Source organism: Pongo pygmaeus, chromosome 14 (assembly GCF_028885625.2).
Source record: "Pongo pygmaeus isolate AG05252 chromosome 14, NHGRI_mPonPyg2-v2.0_pri, whole genome shotgun sequence".
In the NCBI taxonomy this organism is placed as follows: Eukaryota; Metazoa; Chordata; class Mammalia; order Primates; family Hominidae; genus Pongo; species Pongo pygmaeus.
In genome coordinates, this window is record NC_072387.2 from 94,063,838 (window position 1) to 94,075,881 (window position 12,044).

Genomic DNA, 12,044 nt, shown 5'->3' on the forward strand with positions numbered 1-12,044 from the left:
GGAGCTTTCTGGAGGAGTCCTTAGGGTTTTCAAGGTAAATGATCATATCGTCAGCAAACAGTGACAGTTTGACTTCCTTTTTACCAATTTGGATGCCCTTTATTTCTTTCTCTTGTCTGATTGCTCTTGCTAGGACTCCCAGGACTATGTTGAAGAGGAGTGGTGAGAGTGGGCATCCTTTTCTTGCTCCAGTTCTCAGAAGGAACGCTTTCAACTTTTCTTCATTCGGTATTATGTTGGCTGTGGGTTTGCCATAGATGGCTTTTATCACACTAAGGTATGTCCCTTGTATGCCAATTTTGCTGAGAGTTTTAATCATAAAAGGATGCTGGATTTTGTCGAATTTTTTTCTGCATCTATTGAGATGATCATGTAATTTTTGTTTTTAATTCTGTTTATGTGGTATATCACATGTATTGATTTGCATATGTTAAACCAACCCTGCACCCCTGGTATGAAACCCACTTGATCATTGTGGATAATCTTTTTAATATGTTGTTGGATTCAGTTAGCTAGTATTTTGTTAAGGATTTTAGCATCTATGTTCATGAAGGATATCAGTCTGTAATTTTCTTTTTTGGTTATGTCCTTTCCTGGTTTTGGTATTAGGGTGATGCTGGCTTCATAAAATGAATTAGGGAGGGTTCCTTCTTTCTCTATCTTGTGGAATAGTGTCAAAAGGATTGGTACCAATTCTTTTTTGAATGTCTGGTAGAATTCTGCTGTGAATCCATCTGGTCCTGGACTCTTATTTGTTGGTAATTTTTAAATTACCATTTCAATCTCACTGCTTGTTATTGGTCTGTTCAGGGTATCTAATTCTTCCTGATTTAAGCTAGGAGGGTTGTATTTTTCCAGGAATTTATCCATCTCTTCTAGGTTTTCTAGTTTATGTGCATAAAGGTGTTCATAGTAGCCTTGAATGATCTTTTGTATTTCAGTGGTGTCAGTTGTAATATCTGCTGTTTTGTTTCTTGGTAATGTTATTTGGATTTTCTCTCTTCTTTTCTTGGTTATTCTTGCTAATGGCCTATCAATTTTATTTATCTTTTCAAAGAACCAGCTTTTTGTTTCATTTATCTTTTGTATCCTTTTTTTGTTTCAATTTCATTTAGTTCTGCTCTTATCTTGGTAATTTCCTTTCTTCTGCTGGGTTTGGGTTTGGTTTGTTCTTGTTTCTCTAGTTCCTTTGTTCTTGTTTCTCTAGTTCCTTGAGGTTCAACCTTACAATGTCAGTTTGTGCTCTTTCAGTCTTTTTTATGTAGGTGCTTAGCATTATGAACTATCCTATTAACATTGCGTTTGCGTTTCCAGAGGTTTTGATAGGTTGTGTCATTATTGTCATTCAGTTTGAAGAATTTTTTAATTTCCATCTTGATTTCGGTTTTGACCCAATGCTCACTCAGGATCAGGTTATTTAATTTCCATGTATTTGCATGGTTCTGAAGTTTCCTTTTAGAGTTAATTTCCAGTTTTATTCCACTGTGGTCTGAGAGGTTGCTTGATATAATTTCAATTTTCTTAAATTTATTGAGGCTCATTCTAGGGCCTATCATATGGTCTATCTTAGAGAGAGTCCCATGCACTGTTGAATAGAATGTGTATTCTGCAGTTTTTGGATAAAATGTTCTGTATATATCTGTCCATTTGTTCCAGGGTATAGTTTAAATCCATTGTTTCTTTGTTGACTTGCTGTCTTGATCATCTGTCTAGTGCTGTCAGTGGAGTACTGAAGTCCCCCACTATTATTGTGTTGCTGTCTATCTCATTTTTCAGATCTATTAGTAATTTTTTTTATAAATTTTGGAGCTCCAGTGTTAGGTGCATGTAAGTTTAGGATTGTGATATTTTCCTGTTTGACAAGGTCTGTTACCATTATCTAATGTCCCTCTTTGCCTCTTTAAATGCTATTACTTTAAAATGTGTTTTGTCTGATACAAGAATAGCTACCCCTACTCACTTTTGGTGTCCATTCTCACGAAATGCCTTGTTCTACCCCTTTAAGTTTATGTGAGTCCTTATGTGTTAGGTGAGTCTCCTGAAGACAGCAGATAGTTGGTCCGTGAGTTTGTGTCCATTCTGTGGTTCTGTATCTTTCAGGTGGAGCATTTAGGCCATTTACATTCAATGTTAGTATTGAGATGTGAGATACCATTGCATTCATAGTGCTTTTTGTTGCCTGTTTACTTTGTTTTTTGTTTTTGCTTTTTAACATGTATTTTTGTTTTATAGGTCCTGTGTGATTTATGCTTTAAAGGTGCTCTATTTTGATGTGTTTCCAGGATTTGTTTCAAGATTTAGAGCTCCTTCTAGCAGTTCTTGCAGTGGTGGCTTGGTAATGGCGAATTCTCTCAGCATTTGTTTATCTGAAAATGACTGTATCTTTCCTTCATATATGATGGTTAGTTTCATAACTTCATATATGATGGTTAGTTTGGCTGATAATTGTTTGGTTTGAGGAGGCTGAAGATAGGGCCCCAATCCCTTCTAACCTGGAGGGTTTCTGCTGAGAAATCTGCTGTTAACCTGACAGGTTTTCCTTTATAGGTTACCTGGTGCTTCTCTCTCACAGCTCTTAAGATTATTTCCTTCGTCTTAACTTTTGGATAACCTGATGACAATGTACCTAGGTGGAGATGTTTTTGTGATAAATTTTCAAGGTGTTCTTTGTGATTCTTGTATTTGGATGTCTAGGTCTCTAGCAAAGCCAGGGAAGTTTTCTTTGATTATGCCCCCAAATATGTTTTCCAAGCTTTCAGAATTCTCTTCTTCCTCAGGAACACCAATTATTCTTTTTTTTATTATTATACTTTAAGTTTTAGGGTACATGTGCACAATGTGCAGGTTAGTTACATATGTATACATGTGCCATGCTGGTGTGTTGCACCCATTAACTCGTCATTTAGCATTAGGTATATCTCCTAATGCTATCCCTCCCCCCTCCCCCCACCCCACAACAATCCCCAGAGTGTGATGTTCCCCTTCCTGTGTCCATGTGTTCTCATTGTTCAATTCCCACCTATGAGTGAGAATATGTGGTGTTTGGTTTTTTGTTCTTGCGATAGTTTACTGAGAATGATGATTTCCAATTTCACCCATGTCCCTACAAAGGACATGAACTCATCATTTTTTATGGCTGCATAGTATTCCATGGTGTATATGTGCCACATTTTCTTAATCCAGTCTATCATTGTTGGACATTTGGGTTGGTTCCAAGTCTTTGCTATTGTGAATAATGTCGCAATAAACATACGTGTGCATGTGTCTTTATAGCAGCATGATTTATAATCCTTTGGGTATATACCCAGTAATGGGATGGCTGGGTCAAATGGTATTTCTAGTTCGAGATCCCTGAGGAATTGCCACACTGACTTCCACAATGGTTGAACTAGTTTACAGTCCCACCAACAGTGGAAAAGTGTTCCTATTTCTCCACATCCTCTTCAGCACCTGTTGTTTCCTGACTTTTTAATGATTGCCATTCTAACTGGTGTGAGATGGTATCTCATTGTGGTTTTGATTTGCATTTCTCTGATGGCCAGTGATGGTGAGCATTTTTTCATGTGTTTTTTGGCTGCATAAATGTCTTCTTTTGAGAAGTGTCTGTTCATGTCCTTCGCCCACTTTTTGATGGGGTTGTTTGTTTTTTTCTTCTAAGTTTGTTTGAGTTCATTGTAGATTCTGGATATTAGCCCTTTGTCAGATGAGTAGGTTGCGAAAATTTTCTCCCATTTTGTAGGTTGCCTGTTCACTCTTATGGTAGTTTCTTTTGCTGTGCAGAAGCTCTTTAGGTTAATTAGATCCCATTTGTCAATTTTGGCTTTTGTTGCCATTGCTTTTGGTGTTTTAGACATGAAGTCCTTGCCCATGCCTATGTCCTGAATGGTAATGCCTACGTTTTCTTCTAGGGTTTTTATGGTTTTATGTCTAACGTTTAAGTCTTTAATCCATCTTGAATTAATTTTTGTATAAGGTATAAGGAAGGGATCCAGTTTCAGCTTTCTACATATGGCTAGCCAGTTTTCCCGGCACCATTTATTAAATAGGGAATCCTTTCCCCATGGCTTGTTTTTCTCAGGTTTGTCAAAGATCAGATAGTTGTAGATATGTGGCATTATTTCTGAGGGCTCTGTTCTGTTCCATTGATCTATGTCTCTGTTTTGGTACCAGTACCATGCTGTTTTGGTTACTGTAGACTTGTAGTACAGTTTGAAGTCAGGTAGCGTGATGCCTCCAGCTTTGTTCTTTTGGCTTAGGATTGACTTGGCGATGCGGGCTCTTTTTTGGTTCCATATGAACTTTAAAGTAGTTTTTTCCAATTCTGTGAAGAAAGTCATTGGTAGCTTGATGGGGATGGCATTGAATCTATAAATTACCTTGGGCAGTATGGCCATTTTCACGATATTGATTCTTCCTACTCATGAGCATGGAACGTTCTTCCATTTGTTTGTATCCTCTTTTATTTCCTTGAGCAGTGGTTTGTAGTTCTCCTTGAAGAGGTCCTTCACATCCCTTGTAAGATGGATTCCTAGGTATTTTATTCTCTTTGAAGCAATTGTGAATGGGAGTTCACTCATGATTTGGCTCTCTGTTTGTCTTTTATTGGTGTATAAGAGTGCTTGTGATTTTTGTACATTGATTTTGTATCCTGAGACATTGCTGAAGTTGCTTATCAGCTTAAGGAGATTTTGGGCTGAGACAATGGGGTTTTCTAGATATACAATCATGTCATCTGCAAACAGGGACAATTTGACTTCCTCTTTTCCTAATTGAATACCCTTTATTTCCTTCTCCTGCCTCATTGCCCTGGCCAGAACTTCCAACACTATGTTGAATAGGAGTGGTGAGAGAGGGCATCCCTGTCTTGTGCCAGTTTTCAAAGGGAATGCTTCCAGTTTTTGCCCATTCAATATGATATTGGCTGTGGGTTTGTCATAAATAGCTTTTATTATTTTGAGATACATCCCATCAATACCTAATTTATTGAGAGTTTTTAGCATGAAGGGTTGTTGAATTTTGTCAAAGTTTTTTTCTGCATCTATTGAGATAATCATGTGGTTTTTGTCTTTGGTTCTGTTTATATGCTGGATTACATTTATTGATTTGCGTATATTGAACCAGCCTTGCATCCCAGGGATGAAGCCCACTTGATCATGGTGGATAAGCTTTTTGATGTGCTGCTGGATTCAGTTTGCCAGTATTTTATTGAGGATTTTTGCATCAATGTTCATCAAAGATATTGGTCTAAAGTTCTCTTTTTTGGTGGTGTCTCGGCCCAGCTTTGGTATCAGTATGATGCTGGCCCCATAAAATGAGTTAGGGAGGATTCCCTCTTTTTCTGTTGATTGGAATAGTTTCAGAAGGAATGGTACCAGTTCCTCCTTGTACCTCTGGTAGAATTCAGCTGTGAATCCATCTGGTCCTGGACTCTTTTTGATTGGTAAGCTATTGATTATTGCCACAATTTCAGAGCCTGTTATTGGTCTATTGAGAGGTTCAACTTCTTCCTGGTTTAGTCTTGGGAGGGTGTATGTGTGGAGGAATTTATCCATTTCTTCTAGATTTTCTAGTTTATTTGCGTAGAGGTGTTTGTAGTATTCTCTGATGGTAGTTTGTATTTCTGTGGGATCGGTGGTGATATCCCCTTTATCATTTTTTATTGCATCTATTTGATTCTTCTCTCTTTTCTTCTTTATTAGTCTTGCTAGTGGTCTATCAATTTTGTTGATCCTTTCAAAAAACCAGCTCCTGGATTCATTCATTTTTTGAAGGGTTTTTTGTGTCTCTATTTCCTTCAGTTCTGCTCTGATTTTAGTTATTTCTTGCCTTCTGCTAGCTTTTGAATGTGTTTGCTCTTGCTTTTCTAGTTCTTTTAATTGTGATGTTAGGGTGTCAGTTTTGGATCTTTCCTGCTTTCTCTTGTGGGCATTTAGTGCTATAAATTTCCCTCTACACACTGCTTTGAATGTGTCCCAGAGATTCTGGTATGTTGTGTCTTTGTTCTCGTTGGTTTCGAAGAACATCTTTATTTTTGCCTTCATTTCATTATGTACCCAGTAGTCATTCAGGAGCAGGTTGTTCAGTTTCCATGTAGTTGAGCGGTTTTGAGTGAGTTTCTTAATCCTGAGTTCTAGTTTGATTGCACTGTGGTCTGAGAGACAGTTTGTTATAATGTCTGATCTTTTACATTTTCAGAGGAGAGCTTTACTTCCAACTATGTGGCCAATTTTGGAATAGGTGTGGTGTGATGCTGAGAAAAATGTATATTCTGTTGATTTGGGGTGGAGAGTTCTGTAGATGTCTATTAGGTCCACTTGGTGCAGAGCTGAGTTCAATTTCTGGGTATCCTTGTTAACTTTCTGTCTCGTTGATCTGTCTAATGTTGACAGTGTGGTGTTAAAGTCTCCCGTTATTATTGTGTGGGAGTCTAAGCCTCTTTGTAGGTCACTCAGGACTGGCTTTATTATTCTGGGTTCTCCTGTATTGGGTGCATATATATTTAGGATAGTTACCTCTTCTTGTTGAATTGATCCCTTTACCATTTTGTAATGGCCTTCTTTGTCTCTTTTGATCTTTGTTGGTTTAAAGTCTGTTTTATCAGAGACTAGGATTGCAACCCCTGCCTTTTTTTGCTTTCCATTTTCTTGGTGGATCTTCCTCCATCCTTTTATTTTGAGCCTATGTGTGTCTCTGCATGTGAGATGGGTTTCCTGAATACAGCACACTGATGGGTCTTGACTCTCTATCCAATGTGCCAGTCTATGTCTTTTAATTGGAGCATTTAGTCCATTTACATTTAAAGTTAATATTGTTATGTGTGAATTTGATCCTGTCATTATGATGTTAGCTGGTTATTTTGCTCGTTAGTTGATGCAGTTTCTTCCTAGCCTCAATGGTCTTTACAATTTGGCATGATTTTGCAGTGGCTGGTACCAGTTGTTCCTTTCCATGTTCAGTGCTTCCTTCAGGAGCTCTTTTAGGCAGGCCTGGTGGTGACAAAATCTCTCAGCATTTGCTTGTCTGTAAAGTATTTTATTTCTCCTTCACTTATGAAGCTTAGTTTGACTGGATATGAAATTCTGGGTTGAAAATTCTTTTCTTTAAGAATGTTGAATATTGGCCCCCACTCTCTTCTGGCTTGTAGAGTTTCTACCAAGAGATCTGCTGTTAGTCTGATGGGCTTCCCTTTGTGAGTAACCTGACCTTTCTCTCTGGCTGCTCTTAACATTTTTTGCTTCATTTCAACTTTGGTGAATCTGACAATTATGTGTCTTGGAGTTGCTGTTCTCGAGGAGTATCTTTGTGGCATTCTCCATATTTCCTGAATCTGAATGTTGGCCTGCCTTGCTAGATTCAGGAAGTTCTCCTGGATAATATCCTGCAGAGTGTTTTCCAACTTGGTTCCATTCTCCCCGTCACTTTCAGGTACACCAGTCAGACATAGATTTGGTCTTTTCACATAGTCCCATATTTCTTGGAGGCTTTGTTCATTTCTTTTTATTCTTTTTTCTCTAAACTTCCCTTCTCACTTCATTTCATTCATTTCATCTTCCGTCACTGATACCCTTTCTTCCAGTTGATCGCATCGGCTCCCGAGGCTTCTGCATTCTTCACGTAGTTCTCAAGCCTTGGCTTTCAGCTCCATCAGCTCCTTTAAGCACTTGTCTGTATTGGTTATTCTAGTTATACATTCGTCTAAATTTTTTTCAAAGTTTTCAACTTGTTTGCCTTTGGTTTGAATTTCCTCCTGTAGCTCGGAGTAGTTTGATCTCCTGAAGCCTTCTTCTCTCAACTCGTCAAAGTCATTCTCCATCCAGCTTTGTTCCGTTGCTGGTGAGGAACTGTGTTCCTTTGGAGGAGGAGAGGCGCTCTGCTTTTTAGAGTTTCCAGTTTTTCTGCCCCGTTTTTTCCCCATCTTTGTGGTTTTATCTACTTTTGGTCTTTGATGATGGTGATGTACAGATGGGTTTTTGGTGTGGATGTCCTTTCTGTTTGTTAGTTTTCCTTCTAACAGACAGGACCCTCAGCAGCAGGTCTGTTGGAGTTTGCTAGAGGTCCACTCCAGACCCTGTTTGCCTGGGTACCAGCAGCGGTGGCTGCAGAACAGTGGATTTTCGTGAACCGCGAATGCTGCTGTCTGATCGTTCCTCTGGAAGTTTTGTCTCAGAGGAGTACCCGGCCATGTGAGGTGTCAGTATGCCCCTACTGGGGGGTGCCTCCCAGTTAGGCAGCTTGGGGGTCAGGGGTCAGGGACCCACTTGAGGAGGCAGTCTGCCCATTCTCAGATCCCCAGCTGCATGCTGGGAGAACCACTGCTCTCTTCAAAGCTGTCAGACAGGGACATTTAAGTCTACAGAGGTTACTGCTGTCTTTTTGTTTGTCTGTGCCCTGCCCCCAGAGGTGGAGCCTACAGAGATAGGCAGGCCTCCTTGAGCTGTGGTGGGCTCCACCCAGTTCGAGCTTCTGGGCTGCTTTGTTTACCTAAGCAAGCCTGGGCAATTGCGGGCGCCCCTCCCCCAGCCTCGCTGCCGCCTTGCAGTTTGATCTCAGACTGCTGTGCTAGCAATCAGGGAGACTCCATGGGCATAGGACCCTCCAAGCCAGGTGCGGGATATAATCTCCTAGTGCGCCGTTTTTTAAGCCCGTAGGAAAAGCGCAGTATTAGGGTGGGAGTGACCTGATTTTCCAGGTGCCATCTGTCACCCCTTTCTTTGACTAGGGAAGGGAACTCCCTGACCCCTTGCGCTTCCCGAGTGAGGCAATGCCTCGCCCTGCTTCAGCTCGCGCACAGTGCGCTGCACCCACTATCCTGTGCCCACTGTCTGGCACTCCCTAGTGAGATGAACCCGGTACCTCAGATGGAAATGCAGAAATCACCCGTCTTCTGCGTCGCTCAAGCTGGGAGCTGTAGACCAGAGCTGTTCCTATTCGGCCATCTTGGCTCCATCCCCCTGATTATTCTTAAGTTTTGTCATTTAACATAATCCCAGACTTCTTGGAGACTTTGTTCCTATTTTCTTATTCTTTTTTCTTTGTTTTTGTTGGATTGGGTTAATTGGAAGACCTTGTCTTCAAGTTCTGAATTGCTTTCTTTTACTTTTTCAGTTCTATTGCTGAGCTTTTCAAGAGCATTTCACATTTCTAAAAGTGTGTCCAAAGTTTCCTGAATTTTTGATTATTTTTATTTAAGCTATTTATTTGTTTGACTATTTCTCCCTTCACTTCTTGTAACATTTTTTGGATTTCCTTGCATTGGGCTTTGCCTTTCTCTGATCCCTCCCTGATTAGCTTAATAACTATCCTCCTGCTTTTTTTTTTTTTTAAGGTAAATCAGGGATTTCTTCTTGGTTTGGATCCATTGTTGGTGAACTAGTGTGATTTTTGGGGGGTGTTGAAGAGCCTTGTTTTATCATATTACCAGGATTGGTTTTCTGGTTCCTTCTCATTTGGGTAGGCTCTGTCAGAGGTGAAGTCTAGCGCTGAAGGCTGTTGTTCAGATTCTTTTGTCCCATAGGGTGTTCCCTGGCTGTAGTACTCTCCCCCTTTTCCTATGGATATGGCTTCCTATGAGCTTAACTGCAGTGATTGTTATCTCTCTTCTGGGTCTAGCCACCCAGAGATTCTGCCCAGCTCTGGACTGGTACTGGGGCTTGTCTGCACAGAGTGCTGTGATGTGAACCATCTATGGGTCTCTGAGTCGTGGATACCTGCATCTGTTCAGTTGGAGGTTGGGGTGGGGGGTTGCAATGGACTCTGTGAGGGTTCTTAGCTTTGGTGGTTTAGTGCTCTATTTTTGTGCTGGTTGGTGTCCTACAGTAGGTGGTACTTTCCAGAAAGCATCAGATGTAGTAATATAGAGAGGGACCGGCAGTGGGTGGGACCCTAGAACTCCCAAAATTATATGCCCTTTGTCTTCCACTACTAGGGAAGGGCCATCAGGTGGGAGCGGGCCTAGGCACGTCTGAGCTCAGATTCTCCTTGGGCTGGTCTTGCTGTGGCTGGCGTAGGTGATGGGGGTGAGATTCCCAGGTCGCTGGAGTTGTGTACCTAGGAGGATTATGGCTGCCTCTGCTGAGTCATGCAGGTTGTCAGGGAAGTGGGGCAAAGTCAGCAGTCACAGGCCTCACCCAGCTTCCACACAAACTGAAGGGCCGGTCTCACTCCCACTGCGCCACCTGCAACAGCCCTGAGTCTGTTTCCAGGTGGAGAGCATGACAGATTTGAAAACTTGCCCTGGGCTACCCTCCTTCCAGCTGCGAAAGTAAAGGGCTTGGTTCTTCCCTTGCCTGTAGAGTCTGCACACTAGATTTGCACCCTCCCCTGAGTTCTAGCCAGGAGGATCCTGGCCCCATTCAAATTGTTACTAAGTCCAGCTAGAGATGTCCTTCTCTCTGTGGAGTTTTACCCCCTGTTCCTCTGGTCACCCCGCCAACAGATCCCTGTGGTATCAGGCAGTAATAGCCTGACAGGGGACAAAGTGAAGTCCCATGGCCTTTCTGCTGCCACCTCTACCCCTATATTTTGCTGGGCTCACTAAATTGACTCAGCTACAGGTAAAGTCAGAAACTTCTCCAGCAAACAGACCTTCAGCTTCTGCTTCAGCTTCTCCAGTGGAGGTGTGTGTTCAGAGAGAAGGGTCTCCCTTTCCCACTTCCGCGGTTGGGGCACTCACAGTATTTGGGGTGTCCCCCAGGTCCTGCAGCAGCAATCCACTTTTTTCAGATGGTCTGTGGGTCCTCTTGGGATTGCTGGTTTGTTCTTGCAGTTGATCTGGAGCTAAAATTCACAATGTAAGCTTCCGCAAGCTGCTCTGTGTGGAGCTTCAATCTAGTCTTGCCTCCCGTCCACCATGATCACCAAACTCAACCTTGTATATTTAGATAAGAAATCTATTAACTCCTTTGGGTTTAAATGCTGTCTTTGAAAGAATTCATTTTTCTTTTTGTTTTTTAATCTTCCTTTTTTGTCAATTTTTCACGAACATGTTTCAATTTTACTTTTAAATTATTTTTGAATTTATATTAATTTATTTCATATCTAAATATCGAATTACTTTAAATTTTCCCACTTTTTTTTTCTTACCTCAGCCATTAAAGCAGTTGTAGAACATTATCTATCTCTTGGAAAACTTGACTGTGATAGATGGATACTGTAGATTATCTATCATACCCCCATGTCAACATGCTAGTGTGAATAATGTAGAAAGCTATAAATTCTATTTTATACTTTCTTTGCAGCCAGGATTGTCACTATTTAGAAAGATGAGCCATCTAGGTTCTGCCAATCAGATGCACTAAGAGGTGCAAAGAGTGGAAAATCCATTTTGCTGGATTATGGCAGAAGCAATGTTTAGAAGCCAGGAGCTATAGTAGCAGCTTTTTGATTTTTGAAGAGGCTCAAGGTTTGCAAGCAGTGTTTATGGTGGCAAATCTAATATTCTGCCTGATGTTGGCAAAGGAGCAACTCCTCCTATGACCAAGGCCAATATGTGTTTTGGGGATTTGTTTTTGGAGCTCACACTATTGATTCAGCCCTCCAGATCTTCCCAGGAGTGAGATTCAGCCGTGAATGCCTTTCTATTTAAACTAGCCAGAGTAAATTTTGCTGTTTTTAATTGGGTATACTGATAAAGACAGTAATTAATAGATAGAAGTAGTGCAGTACACTAATCTTGCTAATTAAAGTGTGGTCCTCGACTAGTAGTACTGATATCGACTGGGAGCTTATTAAAAATGTTAAATCTCAGAACCCATACCAGACCTTCCAGTTCAGAACTTGCATTTTAACAGAATCCCCAGATGATCTGTACGCACATTAAAGTGGAAGCCTAAAAATAAGTAAGTAAATAAATAAATAACAAAAAGCAATTTTAAAAAAAATGTATGCATTGGCTTGGTAAAGGTGAACAGGAGATGAGTGGTAAGGGATGAGATATTAGCGGCCAAAATAATAACTTATATACAATATGCAGTGGCCAAAATAGGTGCTTAAATTGTTTCTTGATGTAAGGTGAAAAACAGACTATATATTTAGACTGTTAGAGA